This window comes from Vipera ursinii (genome assembly GCF_947247035.1).
Source record: "Vipera ursinii genome assembly, contig: scaffold_370, whole genome shotgun sequence".
NCBI classification, from domain to species: domain Eukaryota; kingdom Metazoa; phylum Chordata; class Lepidosauria; order Squamata; family Viperidae; genus Vipera; species Vipera ursinii.
In genome coordinates this window covers 9,235-15,000 of record NW_028148282.1, presented here as the reverse complement: position 1 = coordinate 15,000, position 5,766 = coordinate 9,235, and the positions used below count along the sequence as shown (strand labels likewise).

At 45.0% G+C, this 5,766-nt stretch overlaps 1 long non-coding RNA gene across 1 annotated transcript; it reads left to right on the top strand.

Annotated features, from left to right (window-relative positions):
* The first annotated feature begins 91 nt into the window (after window positions 1–91).
* LOC310650623 lies at window positions 92–822 on the top strand. The gene is made up of 2 exons (XR_014494407.1): window positions 92–401; window positions 645–822. It is a non-coding gene; the product is annotated as an uncharacterized lncRNA (long non-coding RNA).
* Window positions 823–5,766: the final 4,944 nt, after the last annotated feature.

The following is a 5,766-nucleotide window of genomic DNA, read 5'->3' as shown; positions in this document are numbered from 1 at the left end:
AAATAAAATAATAAAATAAAATAAAATAAATGAAATAAAATAAAATAAAATAATAAAATAAAATAAAATAAAATAAAATAAAATAAAATAAAATAAATAAAATAAAATAATAAAATAAAATAAAATGAAGTGGAGTGGAGCGGAGCGGAGTGGAGCGAAATGAAATAAAAAAAATAAAGGAATGAAATGGTAAAACAAAATAATAAAATAAAATATAAAATACAATAACAAAACAAAATATAAAACCGAAATGTAAAATGAAATGAAATGAAGTGGAATTCGATGAAATGAAATAATGAAATAAAATAAAAGTAGAATGAAATGAAATGAAACAAGAAGCAAATAAAATAAAATGGAGTGGAGTGGAGTGAAATGAAATAAAAAAATAAAGGAATGAAACAGTAAAATAAAATTTTATTTATTTATTTATTTATTATTGGGACTTATATGCCGCCCTATCTCCCAAAGGACTCATCATCATCATCATCATCATCATCATCATCATCATAAAAATAAAATACAGTGGAAGAAATGAAATTAAGCAATAATGGAATGAAAGGAAATGAAATAACAAAATAAAATAAAATAAAATGGAGTGGAGTGGAGTGGAGTGAAATGAAATCAAAAAATAAAGGAATGAAAAGGTAAAATAAAATAATAATAAAATAAAATAAAATAGAGTGGAAGAAACGAAATGAACCAATAATGGAATGAAATGAAATGAAATAATAAAATAAATTAGAATGAAAGGAAATGAAATAATAACAAAATAAAATAAAATGAAGTGGAGTGGAGTGGAGTGAAATGAAATCAAAAAATAAAGGAATGAAACGGTAAAATAAAATAAAATAATAAAATAAAATAATAAAATGAAATACAGTGGAATGAAATGAAATGAAATAATGAAGTAAAATGAAGCAGAATGAAAGGAAATGAAATAATAACATAAAATAAAATAATAAAGTCAAATTTAAAACAAAATAAATAAATAGCTTCCTTGCAAAAGAAACAAAATCAGAGGCACAAGCCTGCCACTTCCTTTACAAAAACAGGAGACTTAATTTATTCCCTCACACAATGAAAATATATCTCAGGGTGGGCAAATGGACGGGATGTGCCAGATAATAGAACTATTTCTTTTCCGGTATCTTTTCTCGGCTGAGGGCCAAGCCATCCATTAACCTCAGGCAGCCATTTCCCCCACCGATAATAAATAAGAATAATAGGAATTTCCTGAGCTGCTGATAAGATTTTCCTGTTTGCAGTGCTTTAAAAATAATTGACTCCTGTCAAGAAAGGGTGGTCGTAAGTCGAGGATGCCTCCTATTCCCTTGCAAAAAAATGGAAAAGCAGATTTCGTACAAAGTCTTGGTCACGAACGAATTTTTCCCCGTCATGCCCACAGCCACTTTATGACCGAAAAGTTCAGACTGGTTGCATCTTCCCTTCATCCTTTGCAAAAAAAAAAAAATGAAAGGAAGAATTTATGAGGTCATTTGCAATTTCCTCAAATAGACCTCTCTGCAAGCTATTTTTAAACCCGAGAGCTTTTTTTTTAAGTTACGAAGGAGAACGGGCGTTGTATCCTTATCGGGTGCCGATCTTTGGCGACCGCAACAGCTCCCAGCCCTGTCATACGTGGCCATTCATTAGTGATAGATAGTACGTCATTCATTAGGAACAAATACAGCACGCCATCAGTCATTCTTTACAAATAGACAAGGTTTCCTTTTGACCCCAGGTTCAGGGTGCCAATCATTCCCCATCTGTAGTCCTCAACTTATAACCATTCATTTAGTGACCGTCAAAACATCCTCTCAAACTATGAGGGCCAGAGGATGGTGATTTGGGAAAACCTGCTCGAAAGATAATACAGACATAGGTCTGAGAAGGAGGGACAGACCCAAAGTCAGGCAGCCACTTCTGTCCCTAACGCAAGACTGAAACTCACCGTTGCCTGGTGATTGGTCCAAAGTCAGCCAGCCACTTTTCAGGACAAAGGTGGGACTAGAACTTGCCGTTCTCCTGGTCACTGACCCAAACTCACCAAACTGACTTTGGGGCCTAAGGCGGGACTAGAACTCACCGTCTCCTGGTGATTGGCCCAGAGTCACCCAGTTGGCTTACATACCTATTGTGGAACTAGAACTCACCATCTCCTGGTGATCAGCCCAATGTCACCCAACTGGTTTTTAGCACTAAGTGGGGGACTAGAACCAACTATCTCGTGGTCATTGGCCCAAAATCACAAAGCTGGCTTTCCTGCCCAAGGCAGAACTAGAACTCACCATCTCCTGGTGATTGGGCCAAAGTCACAGAGCTGCCTTTCATGCCTAAGGCAGGACTAGAACTCTCCGTCTCCTGGTGATTGGGCCAAAGTCACCCAGCTGGCTTTCATAGTTAAGGCGGGACTAGAACTCCCCGTCTCCTGGTGATTTGGCCAAAGTCATCCAGCTGGCTTTCATGCCTAAAAAGGAACTAGAATTCACCATTTCCTGGTGTTTGGTCCACAGTCACCCAGCCATCTTTCATGCCTAAGGTAAAACTAGAACTCCTTGTCTCCTGGTGATTGGCGCAAAGTCCCCGAGATGGCTTTCCTGGCTGAGCCAGGACTAGAATTCACCATCTCCTTGGGAGTCTCCCACGAGAACCCGCCACCCGCTGGTGATTGGCCGGACGTCAACCAACTGGCTTTCATTCCTCAAGCAGAACTAGAATTCACTGTCTCCCCGTTCTCACTGCAACTTGCTAGCCTGAGTATGGTCTGGGCGAAAGTCCCTCGTTGACGTCCGTTGGGCTTCGTTCCAACACAATCATTCTCCTGACCCCTCTCAAGACCCGGGTGTGGGCTGCACAATATTGCGTTTCAACTACAACAAAGCAGCCAGAGAGGAGTGTGAGAAAAGCTGGAATGCAGACAGAAAGACAAGGAGAAAAAGAAGAAGGAGAAGGAGAAGAAGAGGAGGAGGAGGAGGAGGAGGAAGAAAAGGAGAAGAAGAAGAAGAAGAAGAAGAAGAAGAAGAAGAAGAAGAAGAAGAAGAAGAAGAAGAAGAAGAAGAAGAAGAAGAAGAAGAAGAAGAAGAAGAAGAGGAGGAGGAGGAGGAGGAGGAGGAGGAGGAGAAGGAGAAGAAGAAGAAGAAGAAGAAGAAGAAGAGGAGGAGGAGGAGGGAGAAGGAGGAGGAGGAGGAAGAGGAGGAGGAAGAGGAGAAGAAGAAGAAGAAGAAGAAGAAGAAGAAGAAGAAGAAGAAGAAGAGGAGGAGGAGGAGGAGGAGGAGGAGGAGGAGGAGAAGGAGAAGAAGAAGAAGAAGAAGAAGAAGAAGAGGAGGAGGAGGAGGAGGGAGAAGGAGGAGGAGGAGGAAGAGGAGGAGGAAGAGGAGAAGAAGAAGAAGAAGAAGAAGAAGAAGAAGAAGAAGAGGAGGAGGAGGAGGAGGAGGGAGAAGGAGGAGGAGGAGGAGGAGGAAGAGGAGAAGAAGAAGAAGAAGAAGAAGAAGAAGAAGAGGAGGAGGAGGAGGAGGAGGAGGGAGAAGGAGGAGGAGGAGGAGGAGGAAGAGGAGAAGAAGAAGAAGAAGAAGGAGAAGAAGGAGAAGAAGAAGAAGAAGAGGAGGAAGAGGAGGAGGAAGAGGAGGAGGAAGAAGAGGAAGAAGAAGAAAAAGAAGAGGAGGAGGAGGAAGAAGAAGAGAGGGAGGGGGAGGAGGAGAAGATGAAGATGAAGAAGTAGGAGGAAGAGGAGGAAGAGGAGGAGGAAGAAGAAGAGGAGAAAAAAGAAGAAAAAGAAGAGGAGGAAGACGAGGAGGAGGAAGATGAAGAAGAAGAAGAAAAAGAAGAGGAGGAGGAGGAGGAAGAAGAAGAGAGGGAGGGGAGGAAGAGGAGGAGGAAGAGGAGGAGGAAGATGAAGAAGAAAAAGAAGAGGAGGAGGAGGAGGAGGAAGAAGAGGGGGAGGGGGAGGAAGGAGGAGGAAGATGAAGATGAAGAAGAAGAAGTAGGAGGAAGAAGAGGAGGAAGAGGAGGAGGAAGAAGAAGAAGAGGAAGAGGAGAAAAGAAGAAAAAGAAGAAGAAGAGGAGGAAGACGAGGAGGAGGAGGAGGAGGAGGAAGAAGAAGAGGGGAGGGGGAGGAAGAAGGAGGAGGAGGAGGAGGAAAGGATTATGGGGTCCTGGCTGGTCTCCGAGAGATTTCCACAATAAATAATTGGGGATTTTTCATTGCAAGCTCCCCCTTCCACCCCCAGCAGCCGCCAGCAGTTAAATCGAAGGAATAAAACTTGATTCAACTTTCTTCCTTTTTTTGCTCCGGGTTGCAAATATTTCTCTTTTTTTTTGTTTGCTTGCCGAGGCCGTGAACTCCGAGAAGAGTCAAGGCCAGCCGGCCCCAGTGTGTTGTTGCCCATCCAGGGTGTGTCGCACAACTCTCCCCCCACTTCCCGGTGAAGGATCCTTGACATCCCTTGATTCATCTCCCTAATGTTCTGCTCCAGGAAAATCTCCCCGATAATAATCCTGGGAGTAGATTTCCTCCTGGGAGTAAATTTCCGCCTGCCTCCTCCGGCAAGGAGATACGGTAAAAAAAATAAAAATATATTCCGGCTATAAAAGGACAAGGCGGAGGGTGGGGCGTGGGGAGGGGAGGTTGTCGAAATCCGTGACCTTCACACTTAAAAAATAAAAATAAAATGGCTTTTTCCTCCTCCGTGGAATTGTACAACTTCCTTCCTTCCCGGAGCCGTTGTAGAATTCGAGTAAGGAATGCCAAAAGTCATCAGCAAGAAAAGCTTTTTCCTTCGCCCAATTGACTCCTCGGAAAAGGTTCGGATTGGCTTAACTGTGGCCCGTTGGATTCCAAGGTGGTTAATCAGATGGGGACGGTGAGTTCGAGTCCCGCCTTCGGCACGAAAGGCAGCTGAGGGACTTTGGGCCAATCGCCAGGAGACGGTGAGTTCTAGTCCCGCCTTAGGCAGGAAAGACGGCTGGGTGACTTTGGGCCAATCGCCGGGAGACGGTGAGTTCTAGTCCCGCCTTAGGCACGAAAGAGGGCTGGGTGACTTTGGGCCAATCACCAGGAGACGGTGAGTTCTAGTCCCGCCTTAGGCACGAAAGACGGTTGGGTGACTTTGGGCCAATCACCAGGAGACGGTGAGTTCTAGTCCCGCCTTGGGCACGAAAGCTGGCTTGGTGACTTTGGGCCAATCACCAGGAGACGGTGAGTTCTAGTCCCGCCTTAGGCACGAAAGCCGGCTGGGTGACTTTGGGCCAATCGCCAGGAGACGGGGAGTTCTAGTCCCGCCTTAGGCATCAAAGACGGCTGGGTGACTTTGGGCCAATCGCTGGGAGACGGTGAGTTCTAGTCCCGCCTGGGGCACGAAAGCCGGCTGGGTGATTTTGGGCCAATCGCCAGGAGACGGTGAGTTCTAGTTCCGCCTTAGGCACGAAAGACGGTTGGGTGACTTTGGGCCAATCACCAGGAGACGGTGAGTTCTAGTCCCGCCTTAGGCACGAAAGACGGCTGGGTGACTTTGGGCCAATCACCAGGAGACGGTGAGTTCTAGTCCCGCCTTAGGCACGAAAGACGGCTGGGTGACTTTGGCCCAATCACCAGGAGACGGAGAGTTCTAGTCCCGCCTTGGGCACGAAAGACAGCTGGGTGACTTTGGGCCAATCGCCGGGAGACGGTGAGTTCTAGTCCCGCCTTAGGCACGAAAGATGGCTGGGTGACTTTGGGCCAATCACCAGGAGGCGGTGAGTTCTAGTCCCGCCTTGGGCACGAAAGATAGC